The sequence below is a fragment of the Hermetia illucens genome, chromosome 1 (genome assembly GCF_905115235.1).
Source record: "Hermetia illucens chromosome 1, iHerIll2.2.curated.20191125, whole genome shotgun sequence".
Lineage (NCBI taxonomy): Eukaryota > Metazoa > Arthropoda > Insecta > Diptera > Stratiomyidae > Hermetia > Hermetia illucens.
In genome coordinates this window covers 14,306,172-14,324,176 of record NC_051849.1, presented here as the reverse complement: position 1 = coordinate 14,324,176, position 18,005 = coordinate 14,306,172, and the positions used below count along the sequence as shown (strand labels likewise).

The 18,005-nt window shown below is 45.9% G+C and overlaps 1 protein-coding gene across 2 annotated transcripts in view; it reads right to left on the bottom strand.

Annotated features, from left to right (window-relative positions):
• LOC119661512 overlaps window positions 1-18,005 on the bottom strand; it is a 289,496-nt gene that overhangs the window by 145,428 nt on the left and 126,063 nt on the right. The window contains exon 1 of one of the 2 annotated variants that reach the window (XM_038070885.1): window positions 1,912-2,189. The exons of the other annotated variant lie outside the window; for it this stretch is intronic. The gene's annotated coding sequence lies outside the window, so the exon portion shown is untranslated. Of the gene's footprint in view, window positions 1-1,911; window positions 2,190-18,005 lie in introns of those variants that run through there. 2 annotated transcript variants of the gene reach the window in all.

Here is an 18,005-nt window from a genome sequence, read left to right as displayed (position 1 = left end):
AGGACTGTCTCGAACGCGCTGGTACACCGGAGCACCAGCAGCATGATATGTTCATGCTCTACTGCCTGAGGTCCACGGGTGGAAAAGAGAGATTAAATGATGACCTTAAGGAGGAGAGGCTGAGGTTGGAAGTAAATTGGAGAGCGATAAACGCAACAACAACTGCGATGCAGGAAAAGCCCTAGGAACTGGATAAACCGATGATTGAATCGTGGTTGTGTAGACCATAGCCCTCCTTTTGAAGTAATATTTTACCGTGGTCCCGCAGGGATGTGGGCGGAGAAGTGAGAGTGGTTTTAGCGAGAGAGAATCACACACAGGTCTTTTTAAGATGTCCACCTCCATCCATAAGAAACGGCACTAATCAAAGGGACGCATTAGGTTTCCAGGATGCAGGGCAAACTCCTTTCACATTATTAAGGCAAGGATTATATTTACCTCCGTACTTACGGAATACACAATCCCTTTTCGAGGTTAGACGCGTGGAAACTTCAGTTGCGTCTAGTTCAGAAATTTCGAGAAAACATCCAGTAGCCTGCAGGGCTTATAGTCTCGATAACGACCACTCAACTTTCCCATTTACATTAGTGAAATCAAAGCTTCTTGTCCGTCACTAAATATCACGAGTCGAAAGCAAATCCTGTCACATTTGATGAGGGGAGACAGAACCTAAGTGAATTCTCCTGTTTCCATTCAATATAGTTGGAAAACGAGCCCTTAAGGAATACTTCAAAGAGAAAGGATTATCACTCTCTTTTCGGTTAATTTCTGGGTCTATAAACAAAAAGGCAATAAATCTGATTTAAACCTCAAAATACGCTCAAGGTTGAATTTAATTAATCTAGAGGTGACCGCACGGCTCATTAAAATTGAACACAATTACTCCCTTATCTGAATTCCTCAACGTCATCTCCAAAAGCTTCTCCGGCTGTGTCAAATTACGACGGGGTGGTTCGATCTGCAGAACAGAAAAGAGTTTGATGAGCGTAGGTCAAAGTATTACAGAAGTTGCTTGAAATCGGGAAGCTCTCAGCAGGACGCAAGGATTGCAGGATGCAGCCTTTTGTACGTATTCTAAAATGAGGGCTTTTCAGCTGCCTATTTTGGATAATCTCGATTTCCTTCCAAGGATATTCTCCCAGAAAAAAAGAACTAATTGCTGATAGGATTTAATTGGATACTTGAGCATTCCCTGAAAATATCTATCTAATCTGAGATTACCTTCTCACAATAAGCTGTATCCTGGTAAACTTGGAATGAGCGAACGCGTTGTGTCTTCCTTGTGTATCCTTGAAGTAAGCTTTAGGCTGCCTTGAAGCGGTTAAATCTCTTTTCACCTCGACCTAAATATGAATTTCTCCGAAATACGAAGTACAATCACCCGCTCCCAGGACTTATCGAATATAATTAGAGTCCTTTCAACAAGTTAACGCTACAATTAACACAATTTCGTAATCTTGCTCCCACCCTCATCGAGCTTCTTTTGAGAAACAAAGCCCCACTGGGATGGACTAAAATTAGTTCATGTCCGAAACAGTTGTCCGGAAGTTCTGATATTTTCCAGGAAAAATACAATAATAATGAGTTTAGGAAAGGTATGGCTCGAAATCAATGGATGGGAGACAATTTTCCAATGAAAAGACTTTGCAACAATGCCAAGTTATCCAAGAAAACAAGGGCTTTTCTGATAGATTTCCCACGAATATATACCATTGAGAAATTGGTGGGAGTTGAAAAGAGAACAAATGAAAAGTTTTATGGATGAGGTCAATGAAATATCTGCTCCCGTGGGCCGGTCAAGGAAACGTGTCGGGCGTCAGGTATGCAGGCAGAACAGAGGGTGTGGGATATGTTTTCAACGCAATTACATAGATCACTGAGCAATTACACTAAAGTATGGGTTAAACTTACATAGCTCCACTACCCTTGGTTGCACTTTCTACAAATCTAGGACGATTGGTACGATAATATCCAGGATCTCCTTTTTCGGATAGGCCAACAATTTTTCACAAGAACACATACTCAAGCGAGCCATAGTTGAGGATTCTCGAAAGCGTTGCTATTACAGAAAGCAATTCAAAACACCACGAGAAACACTTGAAAATCGCCGGCAGGATGGAAAAACACTTGTATCCTTTTAAAACCACTCACCGGAATACAACTAATTGGCTTCTTTTCGTTAGAAAAACTGCGTCGCAACTTCTTATTTTCCCAGTAAGTCGCAAATTAAGCCGACAGTTCTGAAATATAGAGTGAGGACTAAAAAAAAAGCTCTCGCGCCAGGATTTTCACTGAGTATCTACGTGACCGTCCTTGGTACACACCCCCAAAACAGCCCTTTCTTATGAGAAATTTCTTCTTGTGTAGGGTACGGAAACCATTGCATCATACACACATACATGCGCAGGCTGCACACTGGTTTACATTCAGGGAAGGAAGTTTCTGGACGTCCTACTGAGAGAAGCTGATTCTTCCGAAGGTAAGCGCTGTTCTTTGATTCTCCTAACTTATCAGAGCTATGAAAAGATCGAACCTGAATACGTGATATTCAAAAAGAATCCAGGACTATTGCTGAGTCGTCCCTTTTGTTGAAAAAACCGTAGAAAACCTACCCCCGGAATCCACCCGGCAACTTTTTCCCAATCATAAAATCTCCACGACATTAAAGAGAAGCCTTGAACCTCTTAACAAAAATTTCTCCTCTTTCAGAGAGCTTTCGATAGAATACAAACAACCACCCTCGAACTTTTCTCTCAGCTCGCATCTTCTATCTCCTCCCCCTCCCCGGCCTGGATTCAGATTATCTTTGTGGGGTTACTCAATGAGTGATTCAATGCGTGCCATCTACAGCTACCATATAAGATAGTTGTGTTTCATCACATCAGGCGACCGTACTCAGTCCTCAATAAATATTACATCAGCTTCAGGTTGTACGTCGGAGGGGGTACCTTCCACTAGGACACATGCGAATGGTGGTTTCGAAGGATTCCGCCTTTCGCACCAGCAAGAATTGTTAGCATAGTTGGGTTTTGTGCGTGGGCAGAAGTGGGGACGATTTCAAGGATAATGCATGTAAAGTAAATCATTTGATTGCGTGTTACGAATAAGAGGAATTGAAAGACGTAGTTTTTCTGGTTATTTGCATAAATGACCCGCAGAACATTAAGGATGTTTAGTGGTTTTCCAATAGAAGTTCGGAATCGGGTTCTTGGAAATAGTTTCGCTATGATAGATAAATCTAACATCCACCATGCCTGATTTGAGCAAGGAGATCAGTCAGTAAATCTTTTTATTTTTTAAATATAAAGGAGCTAACCCTGCCCTAAGCTCCCTCTCTCTACATCTGTGAGGGTTTTCACTATAATTCGAGCAAGAATTGAGACTAAAACAAAAGATCTAAAATTTGCAAAAAAGCCCAAAGGTACCCCATTCCTTAAAAATTCGTGGCGCCTCCAAAGGGGGCTATTTTCAAGTCATTACAAAACGGTTTAATTTTGAACCTTTTCTTCGCAAGGCTAAGGAAGGATATGAAGCGAAAAGTGGGGCATCCTCCCTCTCAAACCCATGCCTGGAGGGGGAGGGGGTAAAAATGGCACTTTTTTTTTTTTTGGGAGTAGGGTAGGTGAATGCGTTTACGTACAGAGTGTTGGACTCCCGCAACAGCACGCTGGCGGACTACCAACTAAACACCTCCCTGTCATCAGAGAACTAGCCTGGAACCGTTTGACACATTACTTCGGGCTAGCCCTCACGCTCTCCCGGCTTTGAGAGCCTTCAAGTCAGGGAATTCCTTTCACCAACGGGAGGGGAGGGGAGGAAGGGAGTTGTTGTTAGTTCAGGGAACCCCTTACCGTCCGATCCCTCCGCCGGTCGAGTTCAATCTTCTTCGTAGTAAGAAGAGCCCGAACATAATGCGCAATACGATTCCAGCTGCCAGCGCTCTTCAGCATCTCTCTGACAATGTTGTCTGGAGAGAGCTCCCCTGTGTCTGCATAAAGCTGCTGGCGGAGGCCGTCCCACCTCTCGCAAGAGAAAAAGGTGTGTTCAGCGTCATCCGCCACTCTATTGCAGAGCACACAATCAGGAGATCGCGCCTTCCCAACCCTGTGCAGGTAAGACTGAAAACCTCCATGCCCACTTAGAAGTTGGGTAAGGAAGTAATCAATCTCACCGTGCGTTCTGTTCAACCATGGGTCTAATTTGTCGATGAGCCGCGCAGTCCACTTGCCCCTTGGCTCATTTTGCCAAGAAAGTTGCCACTCGTTAAGGGTGCGTTGACGTTCTTCATGGGCAACCACTTCTCTTAAGTTTTCGCTTTTACGGCGGTAGATAGCTTTGCGCTCCTTGGCAAGAAGGGCAACGGGGATCACTCCCGCAATCACCATCACAGCTGGTTCGGAGACGGTGCGATAAGCAGACCCCACTCCCAAAGCTCCCCGCCTCTGCACTTGAGCGAGGCGTTTACGATGCACCTCCTTGTCAAGGGCATCAGCCCATACCTCCGCACCATAGAGAAGGACGGACTGCGTTGCTCCCATGAGGAGACGTCTCCTAGTTGATATAGGGCCGCCGACATTCGCCATTAGCCGACTCAAGGCCGCGACTCCTGCTGCAGCCCTGTCCGCGGCTGCTTTGATTTGCTCGAAGAAGCTCATCTTCGAGTCGAGCATTAAACCAAGGTATTTAATCGCTGGTTTTGACTCTATAGTCAACTCGCCGATCGATATGGGACGCAAGGTCGGGATTCTCCTTCTGGTCAGGATAACTACTTCGGTTTTTTCCAGCGCAAGGTTGAAACCGTGAGCAGTCATCCATCCGCTTACCCGTCGCATCAATATGCCAAGTCTGCTTTGCGCCTGTTCAACAGTGCGTCCGGCAACAAGTGCCGCAACGTCGTCTGCATAACCGACCAGGCGCGACTCTTCAGGCATATCGAGTCTCAGCAGACTATCGTAGGAAGCGTTCCAGAGGTCCGGCCCTAGGATGGATCCCTGCGCTACTCCCGACGTGATTTCCATCCTCCTCTGGCCCTCTAGCGTCTCATAGAACAGGGAGCAGTGTTTCAGATAATCCCTCAATATGCACATGAGATAGCTTGGCACGTGGTAGGAGTTCTCTAGTGTCCCTAGCATATCTGTCCATCTTACGGAATTGAAGGGATTTCTGACATCAAGCGTTACGAGGATCCGTCGAGATCGGCGGCTGTGTGCCCCGGCTCGATTAAACGCATCTACGGCCTCCATAACAGCATCCACTGTAGATTTCCCTGTTCTAAACCCGAACTGCCTTGCGGATAAGTCCCCAGCAGCACGGATCGCTTCAGCGAGTCTACCCCTGATGAGCTTCTCGAGCACTTTTCCGGCCGTGTCAAGCATACACAACGGTCGGTATGCAGACGGGAGCTCCGCGTCTCCTTTACCCTTACTGATCAACGCGTGTCTGACCACTTTCCAGCGACAAGGAAAAATGCCCTCCATCAAGCACGCATTGAACGCTTCGAGCAGCAATTCTGGTCGTTGGCGGAACACCAGTTTGTAAACTTCCGCCGGGATGCCATCAGGACCTGGCGCCTTCCTGTTTTTCATAGTGAGAACCGCTTCTTCGAGTTCTCCCATTGTGAAAAGGGGGCATTCCACGACGCTATCCGCGCTATTTACATCAACGCGTACAGGGTGTCTGGGGAACAATGCCCGCACAATGCGATCCATCTGGTCGGTGCTCAATATGCAGGGCTTCCGCAGAGCCCCGATTTTCCGAGTGACAAGCTTATAGCCAAGTCCCCATGGGTCATCGTTCACCTCATTAACAAGATTTTGCCAGCCGCGAGCTTTGCTTTTATTTATAGCACTGTGGAGTCTCCTTTTTGCTGACTTATATTGTGCCTTTATGGCATATGCGTCCTCGTTGGCGTACACACGTTGTGCCAAACGGCGGAGCTTATGACACTCCTTCCGTAGGTCGGCAATTTCCGCCGTCCACCAGTACATAGAAGGCTTGTCGCGGTCCTACCTGCTCCAAGAGTTTCGACGAACCTTCCGATGTTCACCCTCGCGACATTCCACACGCAGGGGGAACGTCGTGTTGGTGCTCGCCGGCAAGTAGCGTCAAACACTTCGAACGCAATGTACTGATGATCACTTGCCGAGAAGTCTTCTAGGACTGGCCACCCGTCCACCGATGATGCCAGAGATTCCGACGCAAAAGTGATGTCAGGAACCACAACCTGGGCGCCGAAACGTTGGCGTGGATCCGGTGTTTAAAATTACGAGCCCGGTTCTCGCCGCTATTTCCAGAATCCGTTTCCCTCTGGAGTCTGATTGAGGCATGCCCCATTCAAGAGCCCTGGCCTTAAAATCACCGCCAACCAGGATTCGTCCCTCCGTGCTCGAAACGGCGTCCTCCAGAGCATCAAGCCGGCGCTGAAAGTCCGGAATCGACTCATTCGGCGTCAGGTAAACGCTAAAAAACGTTATCCCTAAACACCGGATCCAGACAAATCTGTCCCCCGGCCTTCGGCAAGAACACGAAGTCGAACGTCGTCCCGAACCCAGATGGCAGCGGTGCTCGATAAGGGCACTTAAGAGGAAGAAAAATGACCCACTTACGTGGATACCTGCCTAGAGGACTTAATTCCGTGGTCTTCTTAAGACACGGATTGATTTTATGACCACAATCAGAGCCTGCTCTGACAAGCTACAACGGTACCAGTCTATACCGAGTGCAAGGCTCAGCATTCATACTGGTGGATGTAAGACCTATCTAAATCTCTACCGAACTAAGGAGTACGGCTTCCGTGTTGAAACGCAACACCACGTCGAGGCCCGAAGGTCCCTGTTCGCTTGAACCCATCCACAACCCCCATGAAGCTCACACTAGGAGGCGAACAGCAAAAACCGAGCTGAACGCACATAGAATAGGAGTTCTCCCGAAGTGTGTGAATTCAGGGGCTATCCGGGTTCCAATAGTACCAGCATACCCCTAGTAAGCTTTCTTGATCAACTGCCCCTTCAGATGAGTCCCCGTGAAGACTCCGGTTTGATCGCCCTAATTAGGTCTTTGGAGCATTCGCCTACAGCATTCACGGCCGGCAAATCAATGTGATACAGCGTCTCCCGGTGCCAATGCTATGGAGGTTTTCCTCGGCCACTTGGTTTTGGTTCGGCCGCCACCTCTGAGCCCCAAGAGAGGTTACAGAGGGAAGCTGGTCGGTCCACCCCCTTCCAGAGCAAAAGCAATACCCAGGCGCCATTACCTTTCAATCGTCACAATTCTTCAATGGTATTAGAAAAGGGGAGCCTTTCTCCTTCCTCCTAAATACCCCCTTTTCCACCCACTATGCGGCTGGGGGAAGCAAAGTTTATCAAGATGTTATCAAAATGCCTCCTTTTGCAGAGCCATGATTTTTGAGGTCGGGTGGGGGTGTTGGGAGAACCGTTTTCTCCAATATATTAAAGGATTCGTTTTCTTCGTCGACCCACACGACCATACATACAAAATTTTCCGTAAAATTATCATTCATTCACTTTTTTGGAATTTGAAAGAATGGCTCTTCGCTGGTCGACGAGGAAGATTGGAGTACCTTTGTGACAAAATGTAATTTTTGACATTTGTCACCCCGTCAGCAGTTTCCATCGCCATTCAATACAGTCCACAGCTGAAACCGCGCTGGTTCAGCGGAGCAAAGCGACCACGTGATCCCGCCCATCGGGTTACTGAGCGAATCTGACCCTGTCCAGGCGCTTTTTTGAAGCGGCCGCCGGCTCATCGAATGCTTTCAGCCTCGACGACCCACTTGGGCCCGCCTTGAACGTCGATCTTGAAACAGTGCTCGCCTCGTTCGAGAACTCTAAAGAGGCCCTCGTACGGTGGTTGCAGCGGCTTCAGAGGAGTGTCCACCCTAATGGGGAAAGAAAACAAGGAGGCTACAAACTAAAAGCCAGGAGCAGAAAAGACGAAGAAACGAAGAAGGACTAGACCGTCGGCTCTGCTCATTAACCGGACGGAAGGCAAGACATTTGCGGAAATCCTTAGTGAAATCCACTACAGGATGAAACCCGATGACAAGAGCAGAGGTATCTTTCATACGGAAAACGAGGAGTGGCCTCGTCGACCTGGGCCCTAAGACTAGCAAAAATCCCCGAACAATACGCAAGGAAACTCCTTAGCAGCAGGAGAGAGCCCGAAGTAATGTGTCAAACGGTTCCAGGCTAGTTGCGGAAGTCCAACACCCTGTGCGTATTCACCTACCCTACTCCAAAAAAAAAAAACCCTAATGGGGCCTGTCTACACGTATCAAGATCCCTGGGGATGTTGACCTCTCGCGTGTCGGGACATTGAAGTCGGTCGCAGTTTCTAAGCCGCGCTTGTCAGCAGAACCAGCATGCCAGAGTCGCTTAACCTTGCTCTGATGTCAGAGGCACAGGGTCGACGGGGAGGCTGGGCATGAACTCCTTTCGGCAAGGACCGCGAGCAAGACGGATCGTCGCGAGACATTAAGGCGGCCTTCAGCGCCCGGTGCCAACGTTCCAGCATACCAGTGGACTGTGGATGGTATGCAGTAGTCCGATGCCGTTTGAAGCCAAAGAGCTTGCCTAACTTTGCGAAAAAGAGTAAATTCCCTGGTCCGTGATGATTACGGCTAGTACACCAAAGTGCGGAATCCATTCTCGGCAGAGGGCCCCGGCACATGATTTTGCAGTAATATCAGACAGAGGTATTGCTTCAGGCTACCGCGTAAAAATGTCGGTGATTGTGAGGCATTACTTGCATTCGGGCGAGTCTCGCAAAGGGCCGATGATGTCGAGATGGATGGCGTGGAAACGCTTGGCTGACTTGGGGAATACACCTACTTCCTTTCGTACATGCTTGTTGACCTAGCAGTTCTAGCACGAGATGCACTGTCTGGCCCAAGAGTTTACGTCTTTGTTCATGGACTGCCAGAAGTATTTTTCAGTAACTAACCAATTCATCGTCCTGGGTTCGCAAGATCATACATTGCGTGGAATACTTTTCTGCGAAAATCGGCCGGAATAAATGGCCTGGATCCCTTACCTGAGGTCTCGCAGAGTGAATAGAAGTTTGAGTCAAAAATAGGCAACTCCTTGAATTTGTATTTGAAGTTTGCTTTTAGGCCCTGAAGCTCTGCGTCGTGTTTTTATGTCTCGGCGATAGCCTTATAATGGACCGCAGCGAGGACTGTGACCTCCGAGATTCAAGACATAGCATCTGCAAGAATATTGTCTTCACTAGACACGTGTTGCATATCAGAAGTAAACTGACTGATATAACTCAAGTGCCGTAATTGGCGAGGGGATGCTTTGTCTGGCTTTTGTGTAAGCACGAAGGTAAGATGCTTAAGGTTCATGAACACGGTGAACGGTCTGCCCTCAAGGGAGAAACGGCAGCATTTTATAGCGAAGTACGCGGCGAGTAGCGCGCGATCGTTGTTTTGAAAAGAAGCTCAGCGATTGCAAGATTTGATTCACCCGTTGGTAAAGATCGGCGCCTACCGCTGTATCTGAGGCATCGACGAACACAGCTAGAGGTGCATCTGGCGTGCTACATCAACAAACTGCAGTTTGACTGTCTCGAACGCATAGATGGCCTCAGCAGACAACGCAGCCTCGCGGGAATCTTCGGTTTTGGGCGCAGAGAAATAGACGTTAAGGATCAATCGGTGATGAGCGACCTTGAGCAAGAAACGGCGATAGAAATTTAACATGCCCAAGATCCTTCACCGTAGTAGGAAGTGGAAAGCTCTTAATCACCTCAATCTTGTCTGGGTCAGGTTGGATACTGTCAGGAGTTTTTCAGTGGCCGAAAAATTTCACCTGCTTCTATAGGAATCTGCATTTTTCGACGTTTGGGACAAGTCCGGCCTCAAGGAGACGTTGAAAAATGCACTGAAGATGGTCCAAGTGCTCAGATTCTGAAGAAGAAGCGACCAAAATATCATCCATATAATTGAAACAAAAGTTCAAATTTACCAAGACAGAGTGGATGAAGCTCATGGAAGTCTGCCCAGCGTTGCACAAGTTATCCTAGTGAACTCGAAGATTCCGAAAGGTGTGCAAACTTGGGAATACACCTTGGCTAAATCCAAGGTCGTAAAAACACGGCAGTTCGTAAGAGAGTGCGCAAAATCATGAGTGGGTGGGACGGAGTATCGGTCCGAAAGTATCTAAGTATTCAGACGCATCTAGTCTCCGCATGGCCGCCATTCGTCGTTTAGGGACCAAATGAAGTGAAGAGGACCAACAGCTATTGGAAGGTCTGCAAATGCCCTGCTTCATTAAGTCTTCAAACTTCTGGTATGAAAGTGGACGCACCTTTGAGAAGATTGAAGAGCCGGTAGTGTTGATGTGGTGCTGCACGTCGTGCTTAACCGGCTGAGAGAAATAACTTTCCTTAGTAATTTTACGGTACTTCCTGAGGAGTGCGCGTATGCGATGGTCGATAGCATCCTCGAAAGTTATCGAGAGAGTCTGTGACGAGGTTGTGGGGTCTATTAAGGTCTTGTTCTGGCAGTCCACCAACAACCCATAGTGCCACAGGAAGTGTGCGCCTAATCTGGTGAGGCTAATGTTCGCCAGAACGAAACGCCACAAAAACGTTCGGCGCAGTCCGAGACTCATGCACAGAGCCGAATTCACGATGGCGTTTAGGTTCGTGCCTCCTATGTGCCAGGTGCAGGTGCATGCCGCAATTTTTCGACGGAATTTGAGAGAGAAGATCTCCCGCTTCTTTCCTCATATCTTTCTTTCCGCCTGTGCGGATGGCGTTCAAAGTTAAATTCTACTGTTTTGACACAAAGGTAGCCCTAATTCGATATACTATAACTGTTAAAGGGAGCCGCGGTTACACGTTGGTAGTTTTCAAAGAAATTGGACGTAATTTTCCTCTTACATATCCAGAGCAGCGTTGAGATTCCAAACTAACCCATAATGATATAAAAACAAGTCGGGAAACCGGAAGCTAGACGCTTCAGGTATGAAAGGTTTTGTGTATTTCTTTTATAAAGAGATGTGGATGTGCATTTGTCCCATTAGCATGTAGCACGTAAAATATGCATATATGTATTACGTGAAAATAGCCACTTTCAAGTGATATTGACATTCATAGTCTTGAATTTGCAGAGGAGCGACAGATTTGACCTAGTATAACTTTGTTAGTAATAGTGCGATTTTCACCAAATTTGGCAAGATCATGATCTATACTGTAGCCCACATTGCTGCAAAATTTTGTGATTCTAGGGTGAACTTAAGGGGGGTTTTCCTGCCAATTACTAAAAATTATAGTAATGCACTATTATTAACTTTATTTGAACAGGTATCGGTATGGAGGGTATTTCGGAGCCTTCAGATTTTTCGGTTGGGTAGTTTCTGAGAATGGGTTCGTTAAAAAAATGACCACTTTCAACCCCCCGCACCCCCCACCTTTTCAACAAATGTCAAAACTAAGACTGGCTTCGAAAAGTACTAATCGAGACCTTTAATTTGATACCCCACATGACTATATTTGATGAAAAAAAAATTTACACCCTCCCTTTGCATGTATGGGGACCCCTCCTTAAATTCGACGTAAAAGGATGTAACTCACTTTATGCGTGAGCGTTCACAGTTCCCACCTTTCTACCAAATTTGGTGCCAATCGCTACAACCGCCTCCGAGAAAAATGCGTGTGACGGACAGACAGACAGACAGACGGACAGACAGACAGACAGTAAACCGATTTTAATAAGGTTTTGTTTTACAAACAAAACCTTAAAAACAATTTCCACGAGTTGATACAGGGGGTGGAGATGAGGGATCTCTCCCTTCTCGCATCCCTTCCGAGGATGGGGTTGAAAATTCAACATTTACCTTTAGTATATATACGAAATTGAGGTCGACGGCCAAATGTTACAAACTCCTACTACACCTCGTCATTGGACAGGTACCCATTTTTACGAAGATCGAGCCATTTAAAGAAGCCCAAAGTGGACTTGCCTGCAGCGAGCATGAAGAGGAACAGAAAAGAGACGGAGAAAATTGGCGTAAAGCAGTAAAAGGTGCAGAAGGATCAAAAAGCCAGCAGAGGGGGGAGGGGGCGAAACGAGTGGATTTCAGATCGGACTCACAACTGTAATTCGACAAGATAGGAGCAAATGCTTGGACAACTGTGAAGCCAAAGTAGCACGTAAAATGAAAGAAGTCCCGCCCGGAACGATTGCTATCGAGAGCAGACGTGACCTCTACTACGCTGAGATTGTACGCATGGCCAAACGGAATCCAACATAGAAATCAAGCGAACGCAGAAAGGCGAACATCTCGTGAAGCTTCGAAAGACAAAGGTGGAAAGGACATTTACATAACTACCAGAACTCGGTATACATATCCTTAGAAGACTGGTGACTGTAGAAGCAAGATGGCTTTGAGTCGTTTGAGTTGGGGCTTAAGAATACCCACACAAAAGTCTTCCTTGCTTGTCCTAAGAGGCGACTAAAAGAGATAGAAATTTGTAGCAATCTGCAAGTTTAGAAACTTTATTGCCGCCGAAACATCTACAACGCCTCAGATAAGGATTAACTTTACAGTAACGCCCACCACTTTGTCAAACCAATGACGCAGACTACTAACTCCAAAATTCTGGTCTAGGTTAAGGAGCATCAAAATTGTACAGTCCTTTATACTAACGGAGACTTCCGAAATAGTAGAGAGGAAAGCATTCGATGAGCAATTATAACCACTTTGGAGGAGACTCCTAAAAGTGACACAGCGATCGTGATAGGTGATCACCCAACAACTTGCTCGAACATATGATGGAGAAATATGGTCTTGGCAACGATAACGATAATGGTGGGAGCTTCGTTTCTACAACGTTCACCGCTTCGTCTTTGAGAGCCTGTCATAAGGTCAGTTGGGCTTAAACTGACCGAAACCGTACGAGCAATCAGATCAATCACTTCGCGATAAGCAATAGATTTATGAGCTGTCCCTTGGGTGTGCGCATCAGCGTCGAAAACGATCACCATCTGATGTTCGCTAGCGTACTACGTCGCCACTTCTTACAGAGTTGGGGAGCTGCAACCCCCCAAGTTCACCATCGACCGCTTGAATGTTCCAGCTGTCGATCGACAGTGGAAGAGCTATCTTGCTGATGGGATGGCAGATATACTGAGAAATCCGCCTGAGAATATCGGTGAGCATTGGACTGCCATCAAAACTGCTCTTTTCTCTGCTGCTAAGCAAGTCGCCGGTCAGGACCCGAAGGAGGAAGGAGCGAATTGCCGAGAAGTTCAAAGAAAGATGAGAAAATTTGTTATTGCACTAGTCAGGGAAGCGGAAGACGCCGGAAAACGCAATGATTTGAGAAGTGTATACCGCAATCACGAAAAAGCAAATTGTGGTTGCAAATTTTTCGATAGTCCTATGAAGGACGTCAATGGTCGACTTTTCATCCACGATGATGAACAACTGAAGAAGTAGAAAGTATACCAGGGTTGCATCCTGTCACCGATATTATGATATTATTTCTTCTTGTTATCGACGACGTTCTTCATGCTGCCCTGTGCGGAGGACATAGAAAAATTCAATGGATGATGACATCTTTCCTTAAACACCTCGCATACGCTGATGACATATGTTTGCTTGTCCCCTAACACCGGGTCATTGACCTTCGCAAATGGCCTGGATTTGGAAAGAGAAGCAAGTATAGTTGAACTGAAGATAAACACCAACAAAACCAAGGTTCTCAGTCTGATGGATCATCACACACTCACTATCTGCAGTAATGGGCAGAACATCGAAGGTGTCGATCAATTTGTGTATCTAGGAAGCGTAGTTTCTGCCGACGGCGGCACCGAAGTAGATACTGTCCGACGCATATCCAGCGTTAAATCCGCTTTCGCTGTCTAAATCTGTCTGTCTTAAATTTGGAAATGAATTTATCTCAACACCAAGATGAAATTGAGATTGGAGAAAGAAAAGCTATACTTTTTTAAGGGCACAGGCTATCTACCTATCTTCCATAGAAAAGTCCGCAAAATAATATAATTGAGGCCAGTGAAGGGTGTATACATTATCTTAGTATTGTCATCCCTTTTCTCCTTTCTCTCCTTTCTTTTATACAGTATGATATTCTTTTAATATCTTTACCTCAAATTCGCCACTCTATACTAGAACCCTTACTTTGCTAAAGTGATATTTATAATTTTTTCTTTTAATTTAATTAGTTTCAAAATTCCCTTCCCTAAACCTATTTATTCTCAATCAACTGTAAAAAAATATTTGTTTACACTGCATTTCGCTTACATTCTTATGATGCTGTTGCTGGCATTATGGTCAACTGAATGTGCAATTCTGACATTGCATACGTGATACATGAACATAATCTAAGAGGAAATGATGGCCTATGATGAAAAGTAACAAAGAAATTTGGCCCAGTAAATAACAAGAATGAGACCGATGAACCAAAACAACTAACTCTGTTCTATGAACAAATGTAAATTCATGTGCAGCTGATTCAACAATGAAAACATAATACAAGAACACCTTGAAATACGCCTCATTTCTGCAAACATTTTGAATGAAAATATATTCATGAATTCACTGAAATGGTCCAACGAATCCGGTTTCCAAAAAACGAATAAAACTTGCCTTACGAGCACCTTCGCTTACTTCATCTCCACAGAATCGGTGTCATATTTATTCAATCTTTTAATTACACAAATTAGGATGAATGCATGCAAACAAACAAATTGCTAGAATAATGTTAGTTCGCCTATTCTATTTCTGGCAAACTAATTTTCTGACATCATAAAATTCGGATATTAAAATCTGATTTTTGATGTCCATATTGAAAGCATCTGTTTTGGTATCGCGAAATTAGCCTGACCAGTACATAAGATCGGCAAATTTACGATGGGGTGACCTTGGCAATGAACAAGTGCGAATATATTTACATAATAGCTTGATGAGTTAATATATGAATGTATCTAGTCCGTGATTCATCGTCTGACCGATCAATATGGGAGTCCAAACTAGATTCGAGCTGCATAAATCTATCTTCATATTACGCCTCTCATTCAATTAGATTTTCTGGGTTATTAGAAGTAATGAAAATGGGAAATTATGGCTGAATAGGAAAAACGCCGAAAATAACTTTAGTGTTGAGGATGCCAACGTAGCCTGGTCAGTTCACACTTCGATGTTGGGTTTGTAGATTTTTATGGCTTGAAGTGAAAGTTGGCTCTCCTAGATATCTCTGAAATTGTTGATTGTGGTACTATATGTTTTTGACAAACTTTTCTGGTTGTGATGGCGTGATGGCAGTGTGATGTCAATGTGATGTCATGCGCGCAAAAAACGGGAAGAAGCCATTGAGCTCACTTTTATGAAAGTCTCCAAAGTAACTTCTCAAACGAGGCTACCTCTCTATTGGACCCAACGAAAGTCATCATAAGTTCAACCCCAACACCTGCAGAAGAAAAGGGGCGCTTGTCACTTTCGTTTTCCCAGATCTACCTTGAAACTTAGAATGATGGACTGAAAATCCGTCTTCACATACGAAACCCCACTACCACGCTGATTAAATAGATGGATCTAGAGCAAGACATGTCTTTAAATCGCATTCAAGAGAGTGTTTTCTAATCTTGGTTGCCATTGTTGGCACCACCCTAGACGTGGATATTCTCTTTTTCAAAATATTATAATATTCATTTCATACAACATTTTATGAACACATCAGTGGTCCTTAGGTAAGATAAGTACAGTGTATAAGTGGCCGTTTCAAGGAGCACAATTCGCGTTGTGGAGCGCCTTTTTGAAACCGTAAACTCCGCCGTGACGGCTTTAGGAGAAGAAAAGAGCAAAATTAGCCAGTTCAGATCTCCAGAGCCAACTCGTTGCGTTTACTCAGGAGGAACAGTTCCTTTGACCAAGGAAGTGTTAATCTAGAGTCCGATGTTTGTCTATAGGTAGATCTAGCTAAACGCAAAGGAAATGCCTGAATATTTCTCCCTTTTTTCTACAACTTTAACAATGTGAATTGTAGGGTAGGCCATGTCTAGCGGCATGGCCTTCTATAGGCTCGTGACAAAAACCAATTTGCCGTGGTCTTGCACTCGAATCCACACCACTGGCACAAAAGTTTTCCTGATCCAGTTTTGTACTAGGAAGACTTGACTTAGCGTAAGTAGTGGCTCTTCGCCATCTGGTGTCAGCAACTGTCAAGTATTGTGGGTAGATTCCACCACCACAGACGGGAACCCCAGTACCATGTGGTGATGCTGTTCTGAAAAGAGGCACAGAAGAAATTGCTGAAACTGACTAGATGACCTCGAATATAAGCTGAGTCAGCTCCCTTTGCGAAAGCGAAAGAAGGCAGGCTTATTAGGAAATGCGCGGTAATTCTGAACCGCATGCGATCTGTAACGTCGCTCCAGAAAAACGTCAACAAAGCGGATGAAATTGGAGGATCTTCTGCATTGCTTCCGCGCTTACGCGGGAACTAGGGACAATTCGAAATGAGGAAGACGGAAGAGGTATCAGAAGACTCAATTAGTCTCTTGGGCTCAACTGAAGAAGGCGAAAAAAGACAAAAGAGCACGTCTAGACCGCCAGCTCTGCTTATTAAACCGACGGAATTCCTCAGCGAAATCCATTATAAGATCAAACTCGAAGACAACGGAGCAGAAAGTTCAGAGCCTTCCCTTTGGAAAATGAAGGGTCCTAGTCGAATTAAGGCTCTAGCTCCTGCTCTAGAACCTACGTGCTGCCCGGAAGAGATCTTGATTGCGTCACAGAAAAGACCATCAAGTGTGGATGTTCGGAGGTAACCAATGCCCGGAGTATCACCTCTAAAGACTCCCGAGACAAAAACTTGCTGTGGTGCAAGTTGCGGAGAAATATTTGAGGAAACTTCTTACCAGTGAGAAAATTAGAATTGGTTGGATAGTATGTAGGTTATAAATTCGGGCCGGCCGCATCAAATGTTACAGATGCTTAGATTATGGGTATATCGCAGCAGCCTGCCGTAGATGCGACCAGGTTTGTCATAAAGCGAATACAACGAAGAAGAGAGTTGCGTTCTATGCATGGGTTGTGGCGCGTCCGATAAGAGAATTGGACATACTACCAGCTCCGGGTGGTGTCCACTGTTCAGAGGAGAATTGAAAAAGGCTAGGATGAGGTCCCAGGAGTTTTGTCTGCACCACGGCTACTGCCTCATTTACCGCCATCCAGTTTTCCTCCGACTTCAGCATCTCTTCCACCAGGTTCGAGGGCTCGATGTCCGCCCCTAAGATGCTGTTCAACCTCCTTTTCGGCTGCAGAAATCTGGGACAATGGAACGTAACGTGCTCCGGGTCCTCGGGTGTAGCACCGCATTCAGGACAGTTGGGAGACTTGTCCAACTCGAAGCGATGCAAGTACCTCCTATAGCCACCGTGTCCCGTAAGGAACTGCGTGAGGTGGTAATTCAATTCTCCGTGCTTTCGGTTGACCCATTTCTCGATACACGGAATCAATGTATGGGTCCACCAGCCCTTGTCGGAGTTATCCCATCGTTGTTGCCACTTGCCACACAACTCTCTCCGGATGGCTTTTCGGAAATCCGCATTCACCTCGGCTGGATTTGCCTTCCGTTTTTCGTAGAGCCAGTGTGCCTCGCTCGCTAGAAGATCTATAGGGATCATTCCTACGATGACACACACTGCCTCCGTCGACGTCATCCTAAATGCGCTGCACACCCTTAGCGCAATTGACCGGTATGCCGAACTTAATTTCCTCCGGTTGACAGCGTGGTTCAACGCTCCCGCCCAGACAGGGGCCGCGTATAGCAGGATCGACCTAACCACTCCCGCGATGAGTAGCCTGCGACTATACTTCGGCCCTCCCACGTTAGGCATCGTCCTTGCAAGGGATGAGCTGACATTTGCTGCCTTCTCTCGCGCATAATCCAAGTGTCCCTTGAAACTCAGCTTGGCATCGATCATCACCCCCAGGTATTTGACAACCGATTTTGAA